Genomic DNA, 16776 nt, shown 5'->3' with positions numbered 1-16776 from the left:
ATCCAATGTTTTCCAATTCATAAGGGAGTAATTTTGTAAATGTATCGCTAAGATATTTTCATAGATCTTTGAAAAGGGTTTTTTTTTCTGTTATTCTAAAAGATTTTCTAATGATGAGGTCTGGTTTAAATCTCTGTCTGCAGTCAAAATCCAACACACTTGCAGAATCCCACTGAGGTCAATCAGGCTCAATATATGTATATAAGATTCTGCCCATATAGAACACCTTTCTATGACCCGTAAAACATGCAGTCCAGTTAAAAAAATCTTTGTATTCAAATTAGTTTTCATTAGAATTCAATTGATTAGATAATTTCATACAATTTAAAAATCACTAATCTATTCTACTGTTTGCAAAGTGTTTCTCAGTAACTAGTGTGATTTAATTCTTAAAAAAGTGATACAGTAGCATACCATAAACTAAACTAACTTCTCTGTATACACTTTACATTCTATGAATGAAAGCATTTTTGATATTTTTCTTCGCGTTGCCCTTCCAGTGGCCTAGCTGAAATTAAAGAACATCAAATTCTAAGACTGTTTAACTTAGAAAAGCAAAGAATTAATCTTAATAATGAAATAACTCCATACAGTGTTGTCTTTGAATCCTTAAAGGATTTGCAGATATTATCTTGTGAATGCAAACAAGATAATCATACAAGCAGAAATACCAAATGGTCCTTTTCCCAAACACTCTTGGGCATGCATATTCAACAAAATGCAAATATTGACTTTTCTGATAGCAACTACATCAGATTGCTAAGGTGTCTGATGGGACACTGTAATCCCAGTGTGGGCAACAGTACTGACCTTCATGCTTTATATGGCTAGCATGTAGTTTGCTTGCATTTACGATTCTCCTATCCTCTAAGCATTTGCCACAACTGAGAGAATAAAGTAAACATGTGGAAAAGGGCAGTCTCTGTCAGTACAAAAAAAAAAGCCTGAAAGAAAGTAAACAGGCTTCATATCTCATAACAGCTCTCTGGTGAGACAAGGAAAGTAAGACGTGTCATTTGCAATTCACAACTTATAGACGGATCTGGCTGTATCTATATAAAAATCTCTTTTTTCCTTAATAAGCAAGGAAAGAGGATCATAACAGATCACACACCTGCATAATCAGCCATTAGTATGCCCAGCAAGCATGTTAGTTATACATGCACATAAAAATTGTTAACGTTTTGAAGAGCATCGATCCAGACTGAGTCATGTTTACGAAGGCTTGTAGCGACAGGACTAGGGGGAATGGCTTTAAATAGGGGAGGGGCAGATTTAGACTAGACAAGAATTTAGACTTAGAAGAAGTCAAGAATTTAGAATCTTTAGACTAGAAGAATTTGTTCACTATGAAAGTGGTGAGGAACTGGAATAGGTTTCCCAGAGAAACCGTGGATGCCCCATCCCTGGAAGTGTTCAAGGCCAGGTTGCATGGGGCCTTGGGCAGCCTGATCTAGTGGAACGTGTCCCTGCTCATGGCAGGGGAGTTGGAACTAGATATCTTTAAGGTCCCTTCCAGCCCTAACTATTCTAGGATTCTATGAAGGCAGTCATGTTTTGGTGACCTGCCTTACCAAAATACCTCCCCAACCCTCACTCCAAAACACAAACTTAAACAAAGAAACATCTATACTATTGGATACTTTAGCTTATTTTTTTTAATCTTGAACTGGATTATGCTTCCAAACCTTGCTTAATCCAAAACTTGAAATTGGAGTGGAAATAAAGAAATGGATGCAAAAAGACTCAGTATTTTCTTCTATTTCTAATATACTTGCAGCGTAAGACATTTTACATTCAGTTGAGCATCTAAAATATGCATTTAAAGCCTACTAAAGGCTCATAAGAAATTCCTTTTCCTAGGTCCTATTTCTGTTCTGGGTAGATAGTCTCTTTCCACAAGTTTTTAATTAACCACAATCAGGAAATAAAGAGGTGCTACAAGACAAACTTGAAGGCTTTGAAACTTTTTTTCAAATAACTTTTTTTTTTCAGACTAACACACACATACTAGCGTTCACAGCAACACTTGCAATCAGAAATTTGAAATTCATGTGATGTGGTTTGCACCAAAAAGCATCTTATCTTCCCAGCCTCACTATTGATTCTGTACACATTTTGGATTACACCACTTTCTTTTACTTCGATAGTAAGGAGAAAGCACAGATAGAAATATATTGTAAAAGAACAGCAATCCCTACACTGTCTAAATATCTGTGATTGAAATCTTTAAAAAACTTTGCTGTGCCTCAGGAAAATTTTATGCCCGTCTACTCTAAGTTAATATACGGGCCCAATGGCAAATCCTCAATCTTCCCCTAATTTTAGTCATCAATGCTTTTATGCAAGCCCATCAACAGAAAATCATTTGCACCAGATATAGAGATGGTGAGGTACAGGTTTTACTTGTTTTTTGGGGTATTTTATATTTATTTAACATTGCGCAGAAGTATCAGAAGATAAGGGAAGCAAACTAATTCCCAGTCTTCTGGAGCCCATGCTCAGGACTTCTATTAAAGACATTACATAAAACCTAAAGAGTCTGTTAGCTAATAGAGCTTATTTTTGTGACATGTCATGACATTGCTTTTACTGTTACATAAGGGAAATTTGACCACTTCTCTTAACAGCATGAAATACTACATTTCAAATAATAAAGTTTTCTTATACATTGTTATTCTTAAAAGCAAATATTTAAAATTCTATTGCAGAGATCTGGAACAAGTTCTAGTAATACATCCATTCAAAAGGTGATAGCATTCACTCTTAAAAATCACTCTTGAAATGGTCAAACATTTGCTGTTGACTCAAATTTTTTTCCTACAAGCTAAGCCTATAAGCCTGTGAAAACAATTTATTATTGAGTAATTCTGTAAAAGTTTTCTTTGCTTCATTAATGTTTAGAGTGCTCTTTCTCAACCTAGCAATGTATTTAAGAAAACTTAGAAATGCACAGAATGAAGAATCAGGAATCAACTCAGGTTGAAAGAGATCTTCCTTGATTCAGGGTCGGGTACGAGGTCAGACCAGGTTACTCAGGGCTTTATCCAGTCAGGTTTATCTCAAGTTGTCTAAACAGTAATAAGCCATATACAAAATTATTGGTGTTATTACTAGCATCCTTTCCAATATATAGTTTAAAATAATATTTGTCATGTAAACGAATTTCTGCATTCAGCATCATTATTAAACTTTCTGTGGACATAAGTTTCATATTTGTTTGAGTATGTTTTCTGTCTGCTCTTATAGTAATGCAAGGTACAGAGAATATGCGCACTGATTGTTTTAGGCATCTAACTTCAGCTCCCGATTTTTTCCTTCCTTGCACTGAAACTAAGTTTTTAAACTTAAGTGGAAAGCAGCAAGCACCTGCACAAAGGTTATAATTTCATTAGATACACACATAAAGAAGAGCAGATCACATGAATTGCCCTTTGGTTTACATATTCTTTAATCTTCAGATGTAAAGATCACAAATGTTTCAGTGATATATAAGAACAAAAAAAATCTAAATTGGTCATTTCATGTCAATATATACTATTGAATTGTACTTACGAAGTTATAATAAAAAAGGTTGGTTAATTTGCATTTTGACTTATATAATGAAAAAACACTCTTCACAGTGAACAAGTAGGAGCCTAAATACATTCTTCACAGAACTAATTCCCTGCTAAATTTGCCAAAGCAGCAAAACTAAAAACAACCCCTCCGATCTCTTTATAGCTCCGTCCTGACATCAAATGTGTGTGTATGTCTGTGAACATCTACACATATTTCTATATATTTATTCTTATATATTAACATAGGAGGTTTGACTGATTATTACTATTGGGCAAGCATTCACAACTGCATCTGTATTCTCTGTGCATAATTTAAATAGAATCATAGAATCACCAGGTTGGAAAGGACCCACTGGATCATCGAGTCCAACCATTCCTAACACTCCCTTAAAACAGGTCCCTAAGCACTTCATCAACCCGTTCCTTAAACACCTCCAGGGAAGGTTACTCGACCACCTCCTTGGGCAGCCTGTTCCAGTACCCAATGACTCTTACTGTGAAGAATTTTTTTCTGATATCCAGCCTGAACCTCCCTTGGTGGAGCTTCAGGCCATTCCCCCTTGTTCTGTCCCCAGCTACGTGGGAGAAGAGGCCAGCTCCCTCCTCTCCACAATCTCCTTTCAGTTAATTGGAGAGAGTAATAAGGTCACCCTTCAGCCTCCTCTTCTCCAGGCTAAACAACCCCAGCTCTCTCAGCCGCTCTCATAAGACTTGTTCTCCAGCCCCCTCACCAGCTTTGTTGCTCTTCTAATAGAGAGCAATTTGAACCTTATTACAGAGAATTATTGTATTGAGACCCTGTCAGCATAGCATTCTAAACCTATGCTTAGACTAAGTCTACACAGGAAGCCTAGATGTATGCTAGAAAGACATAAATCAATAGCCAGTGCACCATATGTACAAATAGATTCTACATGCTACAAAGCCAGCAATGCCTGAAGAGGAGAAACCATTCTACTGTATCACTTTACTTTTAGATACAAAGACTTCTGCTTATATAATGATATTTGGATATGTAATCATTTATGTCGAATCTCTTAGATTATTTAATCAAGGATCAAGACAGGACTTTATCAACCATAAATTTACCTTTTAACTAATCCCTGTGCAAGAAAATTCTAATAGATGTATGGACAAAAATCCATCGTATTGTATTTCTTTCTCAGGCTCGAAAAGCTGATAAACACATTTTTGATCAACAGCTGTTGCCTAAACAGCCAAATACCTCTACTTGTATTTATACAGGGCCACATAGAATGACAGTTTGTTGCCACCATTGCCACAATACCATATGGCTATCCTTTCAGTATCTGAGCAAACCAAAATTTGGCAAACCTTATTGTCAACTATTATAATTTTATAAGAGAAACTTTTTATAACAATTACCTATACATGATATACATCAAAAAGTCTTGAAGAATCAATAGGAATTTATACTACTAGAATTTCAAGTAACATATTAAAGAGTAGAAAATATTTAAATGAATGAATAAAATACATTTCTTTCTTGAAGATTCATCAGGCCTCCCGGCCTCCCAAGGACATGGAAGCGTAAACCAAATGATAAACAGTATGCAGGTAAAGACAGGATGCAAACTCAGGGTTCACTTGAACGGTTTTCACTCAGATTATCCCATAAAGTTCACTCCTCTTTGGACTCTTAAAACTGAAACCAATGTGGCACATAACTACAAGAAAGCTAAAAGTGACTTCAAATACTTGATATCTAAAAATGTCTTGAACGTTCAAAGGCATATCCTACCCTTAGACATTAAAGGGAAGCTGTGTTTTAAAGCTTTACACATGTTCTCTCCTAAGAACATGGATTACTTTCTGCCATGTCAGACCAGCAAAGATATAAATGGCTGGTATGGAATAAGGAGACAGCTTACATAAAATAAGGCACAGGTGGGAAATAACACTGAAAAAGATGGCATTAGAGAAAATGATCCAGGCCACAGCTACACAAATAGAGTTATCTTTCTTCAGGAAAGAGAACGCAACAAAACAGAGGTTCTTGTCATATCCCAAATGAAGCACATTACATTGCCCTGTAAACAGATTACCTTAGATTAGTCTTCCATACAAAGGAATTCTTGCTTCAGTTTTAAGGAGAAGCTGTAGGTCATTCTCTCAATTTACTGATTTTTTTTTTTTTGTCTTTTTATTTAACCTACCACTTTGCATGAATTCAAACAAATGTGTCTCCTGCAAAGCACCAAACTTCCTCCTTAGTTCCACAGAATGAGGGAAATTCCTCCTGAAACAGGTTTCATTCCATTCGTACTTTATTATTTGCCTGCAATCACGCATGTTTTTTTTTTAAATCTGGTGTTATATATTAATACAGGCAAAGAGGAATAATCTGCATGTAGAGACATGCCTTGCCGCATGCCAGGAGAACAGTTTCTTGTCTAAGTAAATGATAATTTAGCTAACTTTTCATCTCAAGAGTTCCATACTCTTCCCAAGCATTTTTACACTTTCAAGTCTTCCATTTTGCCAGGCAAGATAAGCTAAATTCGTGAGTCATCACTTATAAATTACTGTCTGATCGCTGCAGTAGCCTTTTTCTGTACCTGTTCAAGATAAAATTCAATTAAATCTGAAACATGAACATTCAGACACGGATATAGTATATCAGATAACGTTTAAGTACTGTCATAGACAATACTTTTTATTATTTCACATCTCTGCTAAGAAAACTTCCTTATATATTATGAAGACACCTGTTTCTTTATAACATGTTGGTTACTTAAGTCATTATACAGCTGATTACTTCTCCCTCCTCCTTTTTCCTTTGCAGTTTCAAAATTATTACCTTGGTTATAACAAAAAATGTTATTGTGGTTCCTTGATAATTGTACCATCATATTTAATCTTATTTTCAACACAAACATGAAAATCATTCAATTCCTTGAGAAATATATGCAGATATATATCTTAATAACTTACAAGTAACTTTTTGCCAAGTCAATAGTTTCTGCATTCACAGCATGCAGTGATTTCTGTTAGTTTATGTGGATTTAAAAAACAAACAACAGAACAAAGAAAACAAGCAAACAATTTTTTCGTAATATCTAATTAATTTTTAAATTTTCCAAACCTCTATAAAGTTCTCTTAAAAAATGCTGAGAATTTTTATTATTAGGATAGAAAGTTGCATTCATTTACTAAATATGTATGCAAATGCATAATCAAAGAAGTATTGCATCTTGTTGTACTACTCACTTGAATAGCTGCAATGTAAACACAGTTTTTAAATTTACTTTAAAGAATTAAATTTTTATTTATAAATTATCTATACATTGTTTTCATTGAATTGAAATATTTTAATTTAAATAGTTAAACTGGTGTAGTTTTAATCTGTGGAATATGTATGGCTAGCCAATACCTGTATGTTTCAAAAAGTACACCTTCAGAAGATAAAATTTTCATCTTTTTTAAGTCCATGAGTGTCCCTTCATGCTGAAATAATTTCCTGAAGAAGTTGTGCATAAATGGGAATTAGTTCCAGTGTAAATTTGCTGTGGAAAAGTACCACTCACATGGGGAATATACCTGTAAAATTAAGTTACGTTCATTTATGTAATATGCATGGGATTTTGCTTATTCACATATCAGGTTACTAGATTATTAGTACAGTATTAGACAGATAGATATCTGTACTAGATACACAAGAAATTAACAATTTCCCTTAATATTCCTATGTTCTTCACAGTAGGAATAATGATACAGAATATGTTTTTGTATTTTTGTGATGTTGAAAAATAAAGGGAAACTGTTGCTGTTCATCTTCTGGAGAAAAATATCCACTATTTCTTTTAATAAGATTCTTGAAAATATTTCTGAATCAAGAGAAAAAGAGGAAAAATACCAAAACAGAATGTTTCACTAAGTCATGTTAAAATAGATATGGATAGTTCCATTTTAATATTTGATGCAGCTTAGTTTACAGCTGGTACATCAAAGGAATTAGCTTTTCAGGTACTTGACGTGCTATTTAAAATTTAAGGATTAAAAACTGAAAGATATTTATAGAAGAAATCTACATTTATTTTTGTAAACTGAAAAGCAGAAAGACATTTGATAGCAACCTCTGGTTTGGATCTCTTCAGAAAAGGGTCTAATAATTGCCCGCACTTAAATTGCTAGTTGAAATGGATGCATTCATTCCTTGCAAAGTCTCCTTAGAAACATTAGACTTTTAAGCATAATCAAAACAGACAGCTGGGTCTAACCTTTATGATAATGTGCCATGCAGCTTTATTAATCTGACCTTTGGAAACAAATGAGAAATTTAATACTGCCCCACCATAATTGTTAGTGGCAGGTATTTTAGCAGTCTTTAATTTGCACTTCACTTTAATATATGTTTCCAGTTATGATGTAAATGTTAACAGGATCTGACACTGTTAATCATATTCTAGTGTCTGAAGCAGTGGCAAAAGAGTGTGCTTGAAGTAAACTAGAACATGACCTTAACGGATACTGAAACCCATCGACCCTTGCTATGCAAAGAGTAAGGCAAAAATTGAATACTGAACTGTTTCATAGAATCATAGAATCACCAGGTTGGAAAGGACCCACTGGATCATCGAGTCCAACCATTCCTAACACTCCCTTAAAACATGTCCCTAAGTGCTTCATCAACCCGTTCCTTAAACACCTCCAGGGAAGGCGAATCCCTGGGCAGCCTGTTCCAGTGCCCGATGACTCTTTCTGTGAAGAATTTTTTTCTGATATCCAGCCTGAACCTCCCCTGGTGGAGCTTCAGGCCATACCCCCTTGTCCTGTCCTCAGCCACTTGGGAGAAGAGGCCAGCTCCCTCCTCTCCACAACCTCCTTTCAGGTAATTGGAGAGAGTAATAAGGTCTCCCCTCAGCCTCCTCTTCTCCAGGTTAAACAACCCCAGCTCTCTCAGCCACTCCTCGTAAGACTTGTTCTCCAGCCCCCTCAGCAGCTTCGTTGCTCTTCTCTGGACACGCTCCAGAGCCTCAACATCCTTCTTGTGGTGAGGGGCCCAGAACTGAACACAGTACTCAAGGTGTGGTCTCACCAATGCCAAGTACAGAGGGAGAATCACCTCCCCAGACCTGCTGGTCACACCGTTTCTGATACAAGCCAAGACGCCATTGGCCTTCTTGGCCACCTGGGCACAGTGCTGGCTCATGTTCAGTCAGCTGTTAACCATTACCCCCAGGTCCTTCTCTGTACAGCTCTCCAGCCACTCTTCCCCCAGTCTGTAGCACTGCATAGGGTTGTTGTGCCCCAAGTGCAGGACGCGGCATTTGGCCTTGTTAAACCTCATCCCATTGGCCTCAGCCCAGCGGTCCAGCCTGCTCAGATCCCTTTGCAGAGCCTCCCTACCCTCCAGCAGATCCACACTTCCACCCAGCTTAGTGTCATCTGCAAACTTGCTGAGGGTGCACTCAATGCCTTCATCCAGGTCATTGATAAAGACATTGAACAGGGCTGGACCCAGTACTGAGCCCTGGGGAACCCCACTTGTGACTGGCCTCCAGCTGGAGTTAACTCCATTGACCACCACTCTCTGGGCCCGGCCATCCAACCAGTTTTCAACCCAGGAGAGTGTGCGCCTGTCCAGGCCAGAGGCTGACAGTTTCTGAAGCAGAATGGTGTGAGAAACTGTGTCAAAGGCTTTACTGAAGTCCAAGAAGACTACATCCACAGCCTTTCCCCCATCCAGTAGTCGAGTCATTATAATTAGGATAATTAGGACTGAGTGTGGAGGTGGAAATCATGTTCACCTAACATCTTTCAAAGTTATACAAGTCCCAATGGTCCTTTAAGTTGCTTGAAAGAGATATCTGATATGAGAAAATATGTTTCCAATAGATAATCAATAACATTCCAAAGAATTCCTAATGAATGCAAAAAGTAATTCTGTTTTAGATTGTATAAAGGAATTTCTCCTATGTAACACAAATCTGCTGGGTTTTTATATGTGTTCTTAAATTAAAAGTTTTATAGCCAGTAAACAACACAGAAAATATATCTGCAAGTTACGTTCATAGCTATTAAACTTTAGTGCTATAAATGTACAATAAAAAAACTGTGGCATGCTACCTGAACTACAAAGGTACCGTCTACTTAAAGGTATTTATTAAATTTTAAAACAATGTAAAATGTTGTATAGAATTTATTTCTGAAATACCAGTACATGTGATCTTTTGCTTCTGAATGTTAAGACACTCCCCCCTCCTGGACTTCACTTCTTCTTTCGGGACAACCACTCCTCTCCCTTAAATACTCCTTTATGAACAGTTAAATTGAACTGTTATCTATATTGGCTTTAAGTTCATACTTAAGAAAGCACATCAGTAGATCTTGTAAAGATTCCTGGAGAGTTTAAAAGGTTGTCTATGTATATATTTTTCAGTGATATAAATACCATAGCCTCCTCTTTCTTCAGTAATGAGGTATCATAGCAGGCCATTTTAGATAAGCTTACACTGAGACAACACTGAGATCTTCTGATAAAGAAAGGGATATATTATAGAGGAATAAAAACAATTAATGAAAGTTGCTTTCCCCAAATTCTAACATTGAGTCTTTAGATAATGCATTGTATACCTATTTACAAATAAAATGTAAGTTTCTAGCGTAACAACATTATAATAGTTCCTAACATACGTTATTCTTTTTGAAAATGTGTTCTAAAAGGAAAGCTTTGAGGTGTTAAGATGTGAAGATTATCTTCATATCTTCAACAGTCTATTTCCGCAAAGGAGCAGGGTATGCAGCAGAGGCAGCTAACATTTTAAAGCAATATACCTACATGCACCAAAGCCATGAGAGCTCTTAGCTTCGGAGCGTACATTCTTAAAGTTCTATTGTTAATGAAAGCAAATTAATATTTACTACATGTGAGAAACATGACATGTATAGCCTACAGACACTGCACTAAAATTTATTACGTATATTGAAGGACGTAAGCATACTTTCGCATTGCATTGCACTCTCTATGTGATTTCGGATTTTAGGAGGACATGGATTAATTTAAAAATAAACCCAAAACTGGATAGGCATATCAATTTCTTGTGTTAGCTCTACAATGCTGTTACATACAGAAATAACCATGATATCTCTTGTTAGTACAGATACATAATTTTACAGAAGAAGAGTTCTTGCCTGGAATATCAACAGGCCATTCTTTAACCCATCCATGTTTCTGAATGGCATGAATATTAAATATGGGAAGAAAAATTAAATCAAATATCCATTTCTCTGTCATAAATAAAGCCAAACGAAACCCAGATTCTTTGTGTGCATAATTTCTAAGGCTGCTAACAAGTTTGATACATCTCACATGAATTTTATTCTATTATGAATGCAATTGAACACAGCTGGAAAATGTTTCTGTTTTCACATTTTCTTTATCATCATACATATATTAAATATGTATATGATAATACATATGTAATATATATCAGTAGTTATTTCTATAGCGGCCACCAGGATACAAGTCACCCCTTTACACTGCTCTAGATTAGCAGCAGAAATAATGGACATGTACATTTAAGAAAAATGACAGACATATCTTATTATTCCAATTAATTTTCTGAATATACAGTGGCAGCTGTGAATTTTGTGTAATCTACAAGAACTTTTAAAACTCATTCTGGCTTTTTGTTTTCTAGTTATTATCTTTTTAATATATACACTTGTCATAGGAGAAGTGGACTTAAAAACTCAATATGAAATTAGAAAGCACTGCTACACTGACATATAGACATTATTTGTAACATAACACTCATGAAATTCTATGTGATGCTGTCCATCCCCTAACATTAACATAACAAAAACTGCAGACAGTTTCCACTGGTATGGAATGTATGTCTGTATTTTAAAATATGGTAAATGTGGAAATTCTGTTATGTTTGAACCAGACTGTATTCACTTTCTATTACTTGAGCACTTTCCCTTACTTTCTTGACTAACAGAAAGAACATTTACCTCAAGACAACAACTGCTGAGTCAAACATATTCATACAGTTTACTCTGTTTATCTTCATGGTATTACACCAGTAGTAAATCTGACTAGATTACTGTGCTGTTTTGACAGATAAAACTGAAAACTGCAATTCAGCTTCATCAATTAATACTTTTTTTTTAAAAAAACAAAACAAAGCTGTCTCACAAAGCTGTATGGTACAGCACACATCTTGCTTTTAATGTATACTTTCAAAGTCTGGGTAATTGCACTATTATCAAAGATATTACCTAGAACAGATATCTGACCTTCTGATGCACACACTTCACCTTCCAACAATGAGCTTAAGGTCTTCTAAAAAATAAGATTGTAAGATTAACTACTGCATTAAAATTATTAAAATTACTTTCACAGACTAAGACTTGTGTTTCTTTTCAGAGTTTCATAACCTGACTCTGAACTGACGCAGAACCTAAAAAAAAAAATCCCATTTTTACAAAAATTAATCATGTTAAGTCCATCCCATAATAATAACAAATAAATATAACCACACAACATTTTGTTAATAACACTGTCTGAGGGTCTCTTGTAAGAGAATGGAAATGAAAAGGAATGGAGAACTGTTCAAGTGGAAGACAGAGCTGCATTTCTTATGGCAGTTCTTAAGTGCCAGAACAGATTTGAGTTTCAGTTGACTAAGCTTTAGAGGCGAATGGAACAGGAATAAAGGGCTAGTATTTGGCACGCTAAATTCAAACAATCTTCATATCACCTCTTTAAAGTTTATTCATTCAAGTTGGAACATAATGACAAAGAAAAGAACTTCAGCACAAAGAACACTATAGCTCAGATTATTTAGAGCTGCATTCCAAACAAAACAACATTCTTGGACAAACATTTAATAAACTGCCTGCTGGTATGTATATTCTCTAAAATATTACATTTTTCTTTTTTTCTGATATGTACTGAGCTACCAGAAAAGGATTACTGCACTGTAGAAACTAAAACATTAATCAACTGAGTCCAGCATTGCAGTTCAGATTCAAACCATACTCATATAACACAGGTCTACTGAAACACAGATTCAGAATAATTTAGTTAAGCAGATATTACAAGTCACTGGATGCATTACAGAAAGTAATGAAGTGCATTTTTTTTGCCACAGTTAATTGCTTTAACATGACTTAAGATGCTGATGCCATGTTTTCCAAGCCAGAAAATAAACAGATCTGTCCATTATCAAAACTGGTAACAGCCAGCAGGATAGACATAGCAGGATATTGCAAGATAGACATAACAGTTTGCTCACCTGCTGGCATTTCAGAGTGTCTCAAGATAAGGCGTCACTTATTAAAGTTATTTCTTTCATTAAGGCCTACTAGTTTTGTCCTTTAAATTCTTTTAATTTGAACAAACTTTCTCACTCCTTCCTGTCTTACATTTGTCACTGTAAAGAAAAAGACTATACCACCAGTCTGGAATCCCAGACAATCTCACGGGTGTTGTGGCAGATATGCTAACTTTTTAATGAGGAAAAAAAGCAAGTAAGATATGCAAGCGATGCCCATATGGTATCCACTCTGGTTTTGGTAGTTAAAGATCATAAAAGGAACAGACATTTGTTAACAATGTCAGAAAAGCTTGGCAATATATTCATAATAATAAAAAAATCATATTTTTTAAATTGATCTGTGAGTCAATAATGATTTCACATTCAGATTATTAAGATAAGCATAATATGGGAAGGACTGAATGCAGTTAAAAACTCAGATGGTAATTCAAATAGTATCAGTCAACATTCTGTATAGATTTGTGTGTTAATGACGTTCAAAGCTCAGATCAATAGTAACCAGCAAAACTTTTAACAGTTTACCATAAAGTCAATCTCTAGAGTGTACTTAACTATTCAAATTAATATCATTCATATTTTTTACATTCACATAATATTGCAAATGCTGTGAAAAGTGTGTTTTCTAAATCTTAGATGGAGAAAATTTTATGTCTTTCAATAACTGTTCTTTAAGTTGTTGAAAGAAATAGCTAAAATTACGCAAGCTGCGTACAGTATCATCACACTGTTTCATATCAGCAAAATGACCAACCTACTGTCAGCCTAAATTCAAACTGGTTTTTAGCTTTTTTTGTTCTGGTAGATTCTCTCTGGTTTTGCTGCTGTTGTTTCTAAGAAACATATATGACACACTGCTTTTCTATACTGAAATTTATGTTCAGTTCTTGAATAAGAAAATCATTGTACTGTAATTCAAAATAACTGTGACTGCATTTGGAAATAATCTGAAATATTACGATATAACAGAAATATTTTGTGACTATTTCCAGTGTGTCCATGCTTTTTCTGAGGAAATGAATTGTGATGACTGTTTGGCAAAAAGTTGGAATGTGTCACTAGTCAACCCTATGATTCTTCAAAAATAAAGTTTTCCAGAATAACGTTGTCAGAATAAATTCCATTGTAAAGTTTATAGTGTACTTTATTAAAAGCACTTGAAAGTCTCAAAGTTAAACAGAAGCTGGGAAGACAATTCTGCACACTGCTTAAATACAACACAATTTCTGATATTGCCAAACATATTTCCAATTCATTGCAAAAATATATATTTTATTATTCACTATAGGTCTGCAATAAAATGTTCATTTGTCTGAAGACTTTAACACTGGAAAACAGGGGAAAAGAATGACAAATTGCAACTCCAACAGAGCACATAAAATTTTGTCACATTTCAGTTGGTGATTATTTACTTTGTTATTTCTTTCATGGTCAAGACAAGTGCTATGAAACTAATTTCATTTGTATTTTGCACTGGTGATAAATTCTATTCATGTAGGAAAAAAGTTCAAATGTATATGGAAGTTTTCCACCGTACAACAAAGCTGTAAAATGTTAATGCATTACTTTACATAAAAGCAGTATTTCTTTTTTTCTCAGACAATGTACACAAATCTCTATTATCCATTAAATGCAACAAGAAAGAGAATATCACAGATCAGAAAGAGAAGGGATTAGTGTCACAACAGGGCATGTTTGAGTATCGGCTTCTATTTTGGTGTGATTGACTTAGCGGTCAACAGCAGAAGTAACAGATGGTAAAAACAAGTGGGTCAGAAAAAGGTCAGGAAAAGAAACTATAACAACATCATTACTAATAAAATATGAATACGCATCAGATTTATTTTAGAGCAATAGATGAAATAAAATGAAAAATTACTAGGCATTTATAATACAATAAAATATATGGAATGGTGCTCATTACTATTATCTTGATCCTGCTAAAGTCAAAATGCATTTGACGCTAATTCTGCCGAAACATCCTCCTCTTATAAAAATACTATCTTAAGGAAAGACTGGATAAACATTAGATATTGAAGTACTGATATCTGTGGAAGTTATGAGTCCCACCAGAGATCCCAGAGTTTTATTTGGTACGTATATTCAACATAGGCAGTAATTTTCATTTTGATTAAGAAGACATTGTTTCTGTAAGTTTCAGAACATTTAAGCAACCATAGAAAATGTACTGCATAGAGTAACTTCCATACGTGGTAACTGTAAAGAATACTGCTTGAACCCTGTCCTGAGAACCTTGGGATAATTTGCCTATCTCACAGGAGCACGTGCAGAGCACAAAACATTTAGATTCTGCATGTGAACGGTAGATGGTCGATGATAATGCAGAAACATTTACGCTGAAACATTATTTTAGCCTTGTTTCACCTAAACCAACCAATATTTTAAGCAGAAAAACTTCTAACATCTTTTATGCTGTAAGTGAAATGAAAATACCTTTCTGAATCTCAATGACATGGAATAAAAACATACGGAAACAAATAAGAAATCTAAAGAAAATGAAAAAAAAGAGGGCCAAACAAAACAACACCCAAAATCATTAAGCAATTAAAATGTCTGTATATATAGTAAAGTGGAAACATTTTTCCAAGCCTATCCTGTGCATGAATAGTCTTTCAGACCACTGAAAACTTACAAGTTGAATTGTCAGTTTAGGCAGAGACATGCACAGCATGCAGGAAATTTAAGAGATTAAAAATTTCCTTAGGAGATGTTATAGATACAATCACCACAATTTTTATGCAGCTGTGCATCAATTTCACTGCCTGTTTGGAGGTAATGCATATCTTCTCTCAAGAAGAGATTAATACTTTGCTTTGGCTGTGATTGTCAGCAATATTTTATAGGCTTTTGAAAATTGTTTCTGTGGTTAGCTAACGAGGCTAGCAGTTAATGATGGGCGCTCTCAACTAACTCATTGTTTTGTTCCTACTTTTATTTATTCCTGACATATATATCCTAATGATCATACACCTGACAACTGGGCAGGGTGTGGGAGGGAGATGAGTATAAAACAGCATAATATAACTGAAATAAATCATAGAAGACCACAAAAATGGTCAATTTCAGTATTTTTCTTTGTAGATAGATGCTTAAATTTTTAATTTCTCTAAAATTAAGTATTCCCAAATATCTTATTTCTGTAATTTAATCTGATATTTCACAATCTTTTATATAATCTGTATTACATCATAAAACAAGAAAGGTTTTTGACCAACACATCATGGATATATTCACTACCTTGTATTCAACCTTATATTGTGTTAAGTCAGAAAAGAAATTAAAAAATCACAAAGTGTTGAAACTGAATGATTTTCTTCTTGGTTTGTGGGTTTTGGTTTGGTTTTTACCACGTACACTTTTCAAGTGAAGGATCTTAGGTCCTTTGGATGATGTAAATTATCATGTCATCATGAACAACGTAATTATCCTGACACTACTCCAAACAACCATCAGTTTTCATTTGTCTTTAGATGCTTCTGTATAGCTTTAGTGTGAGGGAAAGCAAGGAAATTGAGATTAATGAGTACTGTGATACATAAATAACTGAATTAAGAGCAGCTAAGTCAGGTGATACGATTTATCATTGCTTCCTAAAGCAATAGAAAAAATACAGGTTAGTTTGTTACTTAATTCCCTCCTCTCCTTGCAATTTTTAAATGGTATTCTTTCCCCTTCTGCTTTCCCTTTGTTTTGTTTTTTTTAAAGTACCTCATAGCCTAACTCTGTAAGCAACTACAATATCAAGACAATATTATTTGCCTGTACTGGCAATTTTGCCTTTCATTGCTTGTGCAGCAAACTTTTAATTAAGAGATCAGGGTGCTCTGTCTCTTAAAATACTTTGTATTAAAAAGGAGCATGAAATCCACAATTTGTGTTTCTGGATTCTT

General features: G+C 34.8%; 1 protein-coding gene across 1 annotated transcript in view; it reads right to left on the bottom strand.

Annotated features, from left to right (window-relative positions):
- Positions 1-16776, bottom strand: part of FSTL5 (follistatin like 5) — a 254255-nt gene that overhangs the window by 215715 nt on the left and 21764 nt on the right.

This window comes from Cuculus canorus, chromosome 4, assembly GCF_017976375.1.
Source record: "Cuculus canorus isolate bCucCan1 chromosome 4, bCucCan1.pri, whole genome shotgun sequence".
Lineage (NCBI taxonomy): Eukaryota > Metazoa > Chordata > Aves > Cuculiformes > Cuculidae > Cuculus > Cuculus canorus.
Note: the sequence above shows the minus strand (reverse complement) of the source record. Positions and strands in the feature narration are given on the sequence as shown.